At 34.7% G+C, this 12,247-nt stretch overlaps 3 pseudogenes across 1 annotated transcript; 1 reads left to right on the forward strand and 2 right to left on the reverse strand.

Moving 5' to 3' along the window:
• Nucleotides 1-560: 560 nt before the first annotated feature.
• Nucleotides 561-4,431, reverse strand: LOC132177227 (rust resistance kinase Lr10 pseudogene; annotated as a pseudogene).
• A 2,074-nt stretch (nt 4,432-6,505) lies between these two features.
• Nucleotides 6,506-7,482, forward strand: LOC132176989 (phosphatidylinositol 3,4,5-trisphosphate 3-phosphatase and protein-tyrosine-phosphatase PTEN2A-like; annotated as a pseudogene). The gene is made up of 2 exons (XR_015911991.1): nt 6,506-6,574; nt 6,772-7,482. The product of XR_015911991.1 is annotated as a phosphatidylinositol 3,4,5-trisphosphate 3-phosphatase and protein-tyrosine-phosphatase PTEN2A-like (transcript).
• Nucleotides 7,483-8,404: 922 nt separating this feature from the next.
• LOC132177237 (rust resistance kinase Lr10 pseudogene) lies at nt 8,405-9,629 on the reverse strand (annotated as a pseudogene).
• Nucleotides 9,630-12,247: the final 2,618 nt, after the last annotated feature.

A 12,247-nucleotide genomic window follows, 5' to 3' on the forward strand; every position in this document is an offset into this window, starting at 1 on the left:
TGGATTCTAAGCGGCTTGATTGGCCCAATAAATCAACAATTCATGGATAATGTTCAATTCTCAGAATGGAACAACCCCATATTCCTTGTACATTGAGTTGAAGACTTTCTAGCCCTCAAAAATCAGGCCGACATGGGCCACAAGGCTGCAAATGCATTGGTTTGACACAAACTCTGATTTTAGTAACCAGGCAAGAATTTGCACCAACACTAGCTGTGAAAGTAGTAGCCCCAATTCTTGTATCCTTGATGTCAGGACAAAGTTCAAAGGCTTCTTTAGAATTCAATTTTTTTGCATACCCACCAAGAAAAAAATGACAAGGATTAACTCTCTAAGTGACGAAGGGTTGGTCTAATCTAATATGTCAAATCAACAATGCAAAGTGAAAGTAATGGATAATGAAGGATGAGCAAGTAGAATTTGAACATAAGAAATGTTATAACAAGGAAGTTATCGTTGGTCAAATGAACTCTTTTTACAAAACATAAATATCAAGTATCTTTGTGCTGCCAAACATACATGCATGAGAAAACTAATTACTTAGTAGACTAACATATCAATTAATTTGCATTAAACAAATGAGAGGATTTACTTGATTCATCCGATTGCATTGATGAGCTAGTTTGATTCAAATTTTCTCCGGCATCTATTATGGGTCTCTTTAGCGATGATAGAGAAGGTTTGGGAGGCATTTGTAACTATTCAACTTCTCCTTCAAGCATTTTTAGGACATAGTTCATTGAAGGACGATCGCTAGGCTTCATCTGTATGGACCATAATGCCACTATGATCACCTTCTTAATCATTTTCTTTTCCTCGTCTCTGGCATCTTCCATTTCTATATCCTTTTCGTTGTGCAATTGGTCATAGATCCAATTAGGCAAGTAGATTTGGCTTGAGTGCTCTGCAAATGCATTTAAATTCCTTTTTCTACCTGCCATTTTCATTAATAACATTCTAAAACTATAAACATCTGCTTCGTAGGGATTCCTCTAATGTTTTTGTAGAATAACTCGGGGGCTATTTATCCTAATGTCCCTCTTGCTGCAGTCAAAGAAACAATACTGTTATCTATTGGATACAGTTGTGCTAGGCCAAAGTCAGAAACCTTAGGAGTAAAATTCTCATCAAGAAGAATGTTGTGAGGCTTGATATCAAAATGCAAAATCTGCATGCCACATCCTCGATGTAAATATTCAATCCCACGAGCAATTTCAATAGCTATATCATATATTTTCTTGTAGCTTAGGACAACACTTTCTTCTGGCGAAAAAATGTACTTATTCAATGACCCTTTAGGCATGAATTCATATATAAGAGCCCGGTTCGACCTTTGAATGGAAAAACCAATAAGCTACACTACATTAACAAGGTGAATTCTTCCAATGGTTGCAACTTCATTTATAAAGTCTTGTCCATTAGCTTTGGATTTACCCAACATCTTTATAGCTACAAGATGGCCACTTTGAAGCATTCTTTTATATACAGTGCCATAGTCTCATTTACCTAATTTGTCCTTAAAATTTTTGGTCATCTTCTTAATTTTGAGTAAGAGTGCCTTATTGACATGAGGGTGTTTTGGGTTTGCAGAAATTCTTCAATAGCATCATACATAGATAAATGCCTTCTACAACATTTGTATATCAAAAATGCAATCAGACATGGAGTCCCTAATACTGTTATTAGGCCATGGTATAGTCCTGCGCAGGAACATCCAAATATTTAGAAGAAAACAAATTAGTTTATTGTTTTATTAGTGTCAACACCACTATTTTTAGTTGATAAAAATTAATTCGTAATAACTTCCAAATAATCTCTTTCCTAAATCCTTATAATTAAGGTAGCATGGTATTTGTTGTCTTTTTCCTGTAAATGTCATAATAATATTTTCATCATGTCCCACGTTCAAACTATTTTCATGTTTCACATTCTAAGGAATAAACTATTAAAAAAAAAATCGAAGAAGATCATAGGAGAGAAACAAGTAGTTCTTACCAATGAGCGATAGTACCCAAAAAAAAGTTACTGCAGCAGAAAGAAAAAAAGAAAAAAGAATTAATTAGTAATTAATCAAAAACTTAAATAATTTCCCCTTAATTGGCCATGCTGAACAAGAAACTTAAATTTTATTAGTAGATCGAGGAAGACTATTTCTTAAGAAATTTGGCATTTTCCGTCTTATTCTCCTCATTGTGTAAATCATATAAATTAGTTATCAACCCATTCCAAAACACTCAATTATCTTAATCAATACCACATATCACACAAATAATAACAAAATTTAATCATTTAATTAATATTCTAAAGGCATTAACATTCTGTCATAATTGGGAACAATACCTATCCAAATCTATTCCATTATACAATTCTATATTTATCTCCCAAACAATTCTTTTAAGAGAGAAGCCTCACCGAAGTATGGGTTGCGAATTGATCCTGATTTGACAAAGAAAAAAATAACATGAGCTTTTGCAAACTTGGAATTATAAGTTAATAATCATTAAATGGGACATTAATATATATGGTGTTGATCAGAATCAGGCATAAGAGAAAAGGTTTAAAACAAAAAACAAAACCAGAAAGATTTACTGGAAAATACAACAAACGTACCTTTAGTGAGAGTGAGAAATTAATCTAAAGATTTAAGAAAGAAAATAAATTTGCAAAAGGAAATTAATTAATGCATGGTCAACATGTACGATATTATTTCTTTTTTCTCAGCATTCTTTACTCACTCAATAGTTTATCTCAAGGGACGCAATGAACACGATTCGCGTAATCAAAGTGCTGTTAGATGTATTTTTTTTTTTTTTTTTTTGTTAATCCAATTAAATATCTATTTTGTATTTTTTTTTTAATTCAATGTAAAAAGTTTTTTACAAATTTGATTAACCATTTTAGATAAAAGTATCATTTGACTTTTCCATTGAAATGATTAATGAGAAATTAATCTAATGATTTAAGAAAGAAAATAAATTTGCAATTAATAGGAAATGTATATTTGATTAGATAACATATTTGAGGCTGAGAAAACCATCCAAACCACGGAGATGGGTGTCTGCTTAGAAATGGGAATCACATATTTCTTCGTGTTTCTGGTTTTCGTCTTAAGCCTTGGAGAAGGCCAAAATGGGTGCCATGAATTTCCGTGCGGAGGCGGTGGCCCAGTCATTTGATTTCCCTTTCGGCTTAACACCCAGCCACACCACTGTGGGTATCCTGGGTTTCTCCCAACAAAGAAAAATAATGGATGGAATTTTCCACAGGCCTACTGATGTCGAAATCTCAGCTCAAAAAGAGGAAAAACTGGCACACCAACACTGATTTTTCCTACTCAATAGACAAAGCCGCGGAAGCGTGATGCATGGTCAGTCAATTATAGACCCTATAATAAATTAATTGATTGTTGACTCACTCACCGAGTCTCCGCATGATGTCAACCTTTCTGCCAATGAAAACGCAACACATAATGAAGGAAAGAGTGGTATGAATTTGTTGAAACTTGAAAAACCATGTGCATGTAAGTTTCAAAGAAAAATCATCTCCAATCTTTCATTTGTCATCATAAAAAACCTCCAATAAAATAAATTTAACGGAAAAATGCAAAGTACTGTGATTATACTAATTTACAATAGATTTCTTGAGTTAAAAATATTTCGAGAGCTCCGATCTTTATGGTATGCAAAAATAACAAATATATTTTTACTATTAAATTCCGTCTAAATTTTTGACATATTTTTTTTTAGTATTCTAATCTTGATTTTGTTATATATTGTTTTATTCTGCATTTATCTCAATAAGTAGGCCAATTATATAAAGCCATGTACTCCTTTATTCAAGTAGAAGTAGTTCAATAAAGAGTTATTTTCAATTTTAAACTTTTAAATTGTGGGGACTCCTTTTTTTTTTTTTTTTTTTTTTTTTTTCTTTCTCTTGTCTTTGCAATTTCATCCGTGTGCTGCATTGAGTTGAGAAATCCAATGGATTCTAAATGAGTGCCCCTACTATGCGGTCGGTCTGTAAAACCAACCTTTTGCAGCACCCAATATAAATGTGACACGTAAGGAAAGCACAGCTCATGGAATAGGATCGAAAACACGGGATTTCTTCTTCATCCCACTCGAGTCTCTGCGTTCTTCTTCAGTCTTCTTCATCTTTCTTCCTCTCTGTTTCCTCTTCCACTTTCTCTTTTTCTCTCTTTCCTCTTCCCTCTCCCCTCACGGACGGCCGGAACCCGACCGGAAAACCCATCACCCAATGGGCCAAACCCACCCCCACTGGAACCCAGCTGGAAAACTCATCACCCAACCTGCCATTTACGACCTTCACTTTGCCGTACCCATGGCTGGCACCATCCTCGACACAATCAGCATTTTGCTTCTCCTTTTCAAACGACTCTCTCTCCATTTTCACCTTTGGGTTGCTCTCCATTTTTGGTTTGAGAAAACTTTCCCATGGTACATCTAATAAATTCATTGAACCCAATCACCCAAACATCTAATAAATTCAATAAACCAGTTCCTGCAAATATCAGATGGGCGTTCAACAAACCGTTTGAGAAAATTTTGGTTTTTTTTGTGGAAAGTTGGAAACGACAGTGACCCATGCGGGTCACAGTAGAGCAGTCGTGGGTTCGGCCGGAGACAGAGAGATGGTTGCCACCAGTATTCAACCATCTCCGGCAACCAGAATCTCTGTCTCCGGCCGAACCCAACTCCATGGGTAGAGAAAAGTTCTTGCTTTGATTGAATTTGAAGCTTAAGATTCTGGTCTGTTTGAATTGATTCTGGGTTTTGTTGAAATTTCTGGGTGATTTCTCTGTGATGGAATTTCTGTGATTTCTCTGTTCGAATTCCAGGAGGTTCTACTAAAAGAAATCTAACAGATTTTGCTATTCAGTGGATGTGGTGGGTGAAAGGTGGGAGAGAAAGAGGAAAAAATATTTTCGGTGAAGATGAATGAACCAAAGAAGAAGAAGAGAGAAGAAGAGAAGAAGAGAAAGTGGGAGAGAAAGAGAAGAAGAGGAAAAAATATTTTCGGTGAAGATGAATGAACCAGAAAAGAAAAGAGAGGAGAGAAAGTGGGAGAGAGAAAAAAAAATTCAATGTTTTTGATCCTATTCTATTATGTGCAACTTTCTGATGTGTACCCATTGTATTGGTTGCTGCAAAAGACAACTTTTGCAGCCCGACCGCATAAGAGGTTTTCCCATTCTAAATGGGCATGATTGGCCCAATAAATCAACAATTCATGCATAATGTTCAATTCTGGGAACAACTCCATATTTCTTGTACATTGAGTTGAAGACTTTCTAGCCCTCATAAATCAGGCCCACATGGCCACTTAGGTACAAATGCTTTGGTTTGACACAAACCTTGATTTTAGTAACCAGGCAAGAATTTGCTCACCCTTACCTTATATTTGCACCAACACTAGCTGTGAAAGCAGTAGCCCCAATTTCTGTATCGTTTGACTTCATGAAAATGTTCAAATGCTTCTTCAGATTTTATTTATTTATTTATTTTTTTGTTTTTTGTGCATACCCATCAAGAATCTTGTTGTAATAAACCAAATGCTTTTCAAACAGCGTATCATGGACTAGGGCTTTGGTCGATGGACTATTAAAATAAAAGCCTTTTTCACAAACCGGCCTTGTCAGAAAGATCCTGTTAAACGAAAAACTTTTATGGGTTTAAGGCTCTTCATCAAATAGAAAATAATTTTAAACTGGACATGGTGTAAATGAAGTGTTTTGCACCCTTCAATAGAAAGAAAACATTTCAGCTTGAAACACTAAAAAATAGTATAACCATTAATACCAAATAATTTTTGTACTCTTGACAAAATACCTCATACACAAAAATAGCCATTGAAAAAGCCATCGGTGCAACCGTCTTAGTTGCTTTTGAAAACTCCGGTGTTAATGGCTCAAAGGTGGGTGGGAGTTTTGGTGATGGGCGTTGGGCTAGAATGAAGAGAAAAGTTCACGGGATTGAATTGAATTAAAGATACAATGTTTTTATTTCTATTATATTTGGTGTTTTTAGCTAATATATCAAATTTTTATTGAAAGTTGTAAAATTGACTTTTACATCACATCCACATCCTGATGGAAGAGACTCTCCATTTAAAATACTTGAAAATTTCAGATTTCTTAATAGCATGCCCAAGCCTAGATATTAGGAATAGATCTTGATGATATTGTAATTGTATTTTGGGGAGTTGGAGTACTTTTTACCAATTTGGGATTTGATAAACCTCTATTATTTCTGCAGCCAGAAGATTTTTGGTTTAGTGCGCCCAAGAAGGGGGTAATGGTCTTTGCCTTGCCAGGGGAGCCAGGTCTGTCGGAGTTGGGTGGGGACTTCAAAGTCCATTTTCATGACCGACAAGGAGGTTTCTACTTGTCCGTAATTCGGCTTCGTCCCCAATACATCAGTCTCTTGTTAGCTTTTCAGACATGAAATTGAAATATAGTACTTATTTTTTTTCTGTGATTTTCAGCTGGCTAAACACAACGATGACGGAAAATAGAAAAGTTTTAAACACCAATGATCTTGACGGATTTGACAAGGTGAAGATCAAACTTATATGTGATGATCTGCCCTTACAGCACTTAGATCTTCGCACTTATTCTCTACAAGATGTAGCTCTATAAATTCTAGAGAAAGGAGTTTGCTTCTGTTCTGTGTCACTGTTTTCTTAGCTTTCTTGAAAATTGATGATTATTGTACAACATCATTTATTTATTCTGGTATATGCTTTCTGTAGAGGAAACTGCCTTCCCCGGGATTTCAGGTTGAGGTTGTGCTGGTAGATTCCAACGGCATTGTTACTTAAACACCCAACACTGAAACTGCTGCCAAGAAAACAGATGAAAGCTCGGGGACTTCTCCTGCATCAGTTGATGAGGGTGCATCCAGACCAAGCCAAAACAAAGACTCGAAAGGTCGTGATAAAGATGACGTTTTTTCAGATAGTGAGGCAGAGGAAACCGGTTCTTCAAAGAGCAGGCAAGCAGAAGCAGCTTCTGCAGCAAGAGGAACTGTTATCAATACCACCTCCAGTTCTGAGACTAGGACAAATTCAGATCAAATTGCAAGTGTATCTCGTGAGACTGAACATTTATCTCTGGGAAACACTGGCCCAACACAGATGCATGTTGATAGTGAGCGTAAAAGTGATGCTGTTGGTGGAGCTGTACCAGCAGCCATTGAGGTGCCCAACACAGAAAGTGAATTCAAGGCAATGGCAGCTGATGCTTCTGTCTTTACATTTGGAGATGATGAGGACTTCGAAAGTGAATAAACCGGTGTGTTGGATTGTTTGCTTTAAATTCAGATAATTTGTACATAAAATGGCTTGCTAGTTGTAAATGCACCAATTGCTTATAAGATGGTCATGTTCAATCCATTTGTTTACTTGGTAATGTAAGGTCTGGTTCGGTTCTGGTGTATTGGATTGTTAAATAAAATATTTGGCTGGACGTGAATATAATTTTTATATTATGAATTTGTTTTATTAGTTCCAATGAAGGATAAAAGCTATTAGATGTCAATATCCACAGCAAATCGGATGTTAATTTCGTGTATTTTCCCCCGTTGTGCATCCAAGTATTTGGGTAAGGCTATAAGAAGTATTTGGGTAAGGCTGTAAAATATAAATAAACTAAATAGGAATAGAAATGCTTGGTTCGTTTATTAAATAAATCAAACTAAATAGAAATTGAGGCTCATTTATTAAATGGGTAAGACCCATCAATAGACTTGATCCCTTCCAGTATGTATCACTACAATTATATATCATTTTCTACTACCAATTATATATATAAAGCCATTATTCAAGTAGAAGTAGAAGTAGTTCAATAAAGAGTTATATTTAATTTTAAACTTTTAAATTGAGAGAATTCCTGTCTTTGCGATTTCATCCATGTGCTGAAGTGAGTTAAAAAATCCAATGGATTCTAAACGAGCCTGATTGGCCCAATAAATCAACAATTCATGCATAATGTTCTATTCTCGAACTACCCAATGTTCTTTGTACATTGAGTTAAGACTTTCTAGCCCTCAGAAATTAGGCCCACATGGGCCACAAGGCTGCAAATACATTGGTTGGACACAAACCCAGATTTTAATAACCAAGCAAGAATTTGTTGATCACTTTGCCTCACCAAATATTTGCATCATCGATCAACACTAGCTGTGAAAGCATAGCCCCAATTCCTGAATCCTTGATTTCATGACAAGGTTCAAAGGCTAGCTTCTTTAGAATTCAATTTTTTCGCATACCCACCAAGAAAAAAAATGACAAGGATTATCTCTCTAAGTGACAAAGGGTTGGTCTAATCTAATATGCCAAATCAACAATGCAAAGTAAAAGTAATGGATAATGAAGGATGAGCAAGTAGAATTTGAACATAAGAAATGTTATTATATTTATTACAACACATAAATATCAAGCATCTTTGTGCTGCCAAACATACATGAGAAACTAATTATTTAGTAGACTAGCATATCAATCAATTTGCATTAAACAAATGAGTGGATTGACTTGATTTATCTGATTGCATTGACGAGGAAGTTTCATTCGAATTTTCTTCGGCATCCATTATGGGTCTCTCTAGTGACGATAGAGAAGGCTTGGGAGGCATTTGTAAGTATTCAACTTCTCCTTCAAGCATTTTTAGGACATTGTTCATTGAAGGACGATCGCTAGGCTTCATTTGTATGCACCATAATGCCACTATGATCACCTTCTTAATCATTTTCTTTTCCTCCTCTGTGGCATCTTCAATTTCTATATCCTTTCCGTCGTGCAATTGGTCATAGATCCAAGTAGGCAAGTAAATTTGGCTTGAATGCTCTGCAAATGCATTTAAGTTCTTTCTTCTACCTGCTATTTCCATTAATAACATTCCAAAACTATAAGCATCTGCTTTGTAGGAGACGCCTCCAAAGTTTCTGTAGAATAACTCAGGGGCCATATATCTTAATGTCCCTCTTGATGTAGTCAAAGAAACAATGCTGTTATCTATTGGATACAGTTTTGCAAGGCCAAAGTCAAAAACCTTAGGAGTAAAATTCTCATCAAGAAGAATGTTGTGAGGCTTGATATCAAAATGCAAAATTTGAATGTCACATCCTCGATGTAAATATTCAATCCCACGAGCAACTCCAACAGCAATATCATATATTTTCTTGTAGCTTAGGACAACACTTTCTTCTGGCGAAAAAATGTACTTATTCAAAGACCCTTTAGGCATGAATTCATATATAAGAGCCCGCTTTGACCCTTGAATGGAAAAACCAATAAGCTACACTACATTAACATGGTGAATCATTCCAATTGTTGCAACTTCATTTATAAAGTCTTGTCCATTAGCTTTGGATTTACCCAACATCTTTATAGCTATAAGACGTCCACTTCGAAGCGTTCCTTTATATACAGTGTCATAGCTTCCTTCACCTAATTTGTCTTTAAAATTTTTGGTCATCTTCTGAATTTCTGAGTAAGAGTACCTTATTGGCATGAGGTTGTTGTGGGTTTGCAGAAATTCTTCAATAACAGTATACATAGATAAATGCCTTCTACGCCATTTGTATATCAAAAACGCTATCACACATGGAGTCCCTAATACAGTTATTAGGACATGGTATGCTCCTGGGAAAGAACATCCAAATTATTAGAAGACAATGTTTGAACTCAGGACATTTGATTATGTTACTGAAAAAATTATAAATTTAATCAATATTTTAATACTTTTATAAAAAAAATATTGCACATTATGGATTTAATGATCATTTTATCTTTCTATTTTAACTTGAAATTTTGTTACGAATGTTCTCTAAAGTACACATTATGATCAATTCTATGATAAAAAAAATAATGCACACGTTAGTCGAAGTTGGATAATTGTTATATTTTCAATGTATTTGATAGAATTGGTAAATTATGAGTAATGTTAGAGACCATCTTTTTATCATTCTAAAGTTGATATGGTTTTCAAAATAACCATTGAATCAAAATTCAAGTATGTTTCATCTAAAATTTAATGGTAATTTTAAAAGTTACATCAGCTTTAGGAGAATAAAAGAAAAAAGATAAACAGATGATATCTAACATTACTCCTAAATTATATAGGCTATGGGGGAATCTTGCAATAGTTTTACCACATTTTAATTAATTCTGGCTAAATCCAAACATATTTTGAGTTTATCCTTCCAATTGTATGATATAATGACATGCTACCTATGTTAATGTGTTGTATAACTTAATTATATGACAATAAAAAAAATAAAAAATAAAAAATTATTACTACATCATTAAAATAATATATATATAACAATCAAATGGAACAAAATGCTCGTACAATGTCAAAGATATAAGTTGGAATCTTCACAACTCAAACATTATTTATGACATACACAATAGCGTCACATGTTATTATAAGACAAAGATAATATCTATAAAAAGTTACTGTCTCAATCAGTTTCAGATCTACAGCAAATTCTGGCAAATCATGTCTCTATCCGTTTACAGGTCCTTGATTCCCTGGCTTTTTTATCTCCACTACTAGTGCTTTATCCTCTTCGCTGCCTTTACCACAATGATAATTTTTCTTTATACTTGATAACTCCTCTGTCATCGGTCTATGGTTTGCTCCCACTTCACCTCATATATCGCGACTAAAAGCAGATCTATAGAGAATATATTCTTATTTAAAAACAACAAAAATATAATAACAAAAACCCAATACACTCTCACTCGCCACCGCTGGCCAGTCACGTGCCGCTAAAAAGCACCCCGAGAAAGGGAGATGGAAGGGGGAAAGAGAAAGGGGGCGGGAAGGAGGGAATCGTAACTCCCTCCCCCACTCTGCTATGCTCTCGATCTCTATGCTGCTCTCTTTCTAGAGTTTAATGGCCCTGATCCTTTGTAATATAATTGTCTACTAATTAACGTTACTTTTCCAATAAACTTTCAAACCCTTATTAATTACTTTTATTTATCATTCAATTTTCTTGGAGAAGATCGACTTGAAGCGTGGATTCTTTGGATGGAGATAAACTTCCAAACTTTATTGGATTTATTGTTAATTGGTCAGTGAAGAAACTGGATACGTGCACCGAAAGTCCTCACTGCTTTCATTATCACAACCTCAAACAAAATATAATTATTAACTCTTAGAATTGACCATTTAATGGATAACATCACATATCTAATTTAAAAAACCAAAAAAAAAAAAAAAAAAAAAAAAAAAAATTCACAAGCATACGTTACTTTATATTTCAAATGAACCCACTGATATTTTTCTTTTCTTATATTTAAATATTATTAAATATTATCTATTTTAATTTTTATTAATGTTGAGATAATCTCAAATTTATGGAAGATAACATGACGGAAAGGGGCAAGGCTTAGGTGCGGTAGTTCAAAACTACCGCACCATGCTGTAGTCCAAAACTGCACCGTTTGGTGCAATTTTGGGCAATAAACAAATAGTTCTTTTAAAGAAAAAGAAAAAGAAAAATATTTAAAAACTAAAAGTATTAAAAAAATAGAAGAGAAAAAAAATATAAAAATGAAAGGGGTGGAGCCACCCCTAGGCCAAAATGAAAAATATTTTTAATTATTAGTTTTTTATATTTTTTAATTCTTAAATAATTGTTTGTTATATTTTTAAAAAAACCAATTTTTTCCAGCCCAAAACTGTACCGTTTGGTTCAGTTTTGAATTTTTCCTTCTCAAAACTGCACCAAACGGTGCAGTTTTGGACTACAGCATGGTGCGGTAGTTTTGAACTACCGCACTTAAGCCTTGCCCGACGGAAAGAGATTTCCCGTGATAAAGATTGCATTAAAGGGTAACTGTTAGGAATAATTCACAATTTATGAAAGATATCATAACGGAATGAGAAGAAACCAAAAAATGTCCTAGCAGTCTGGCGAAAACTCCCATACCGGCAAGAGATCAGCATTCAAACATAACGGATCCACCTTCATGCGCGACAAATCGCATTAGACTATATGAGATATATGATTCAACACACATCTGTATTCACTGTCATAGGAGATAAGTTCAAACTTCTCTTTTGTCCTCGTTTGTTGATTCTTCCATAAATCAGCAAAGAAAAACAATGGATGGAATTTTTCAGAGGCCTACTAATGTCGAAATCTCAGCTCAAAAAGAGGGAAAACTGGCACACCAACACTGATTTTTCCTACTGAATAGACAAAGCCGCCAAAGC

Source organism: Corylus avellana, chromosome 4 (assembly GCF_965113065.1).
Source record: "Corylus avellana chromosome 4, dhCorAvel1.hap1.2, whole genome shotgun sequence".
NCBI classification, from domain to species: Eukaryota; Viridiplantae; Streptophyta; class Magnoliopsida; order Fagales; family Betulaceae; genus Corylus; species Corylus avellana.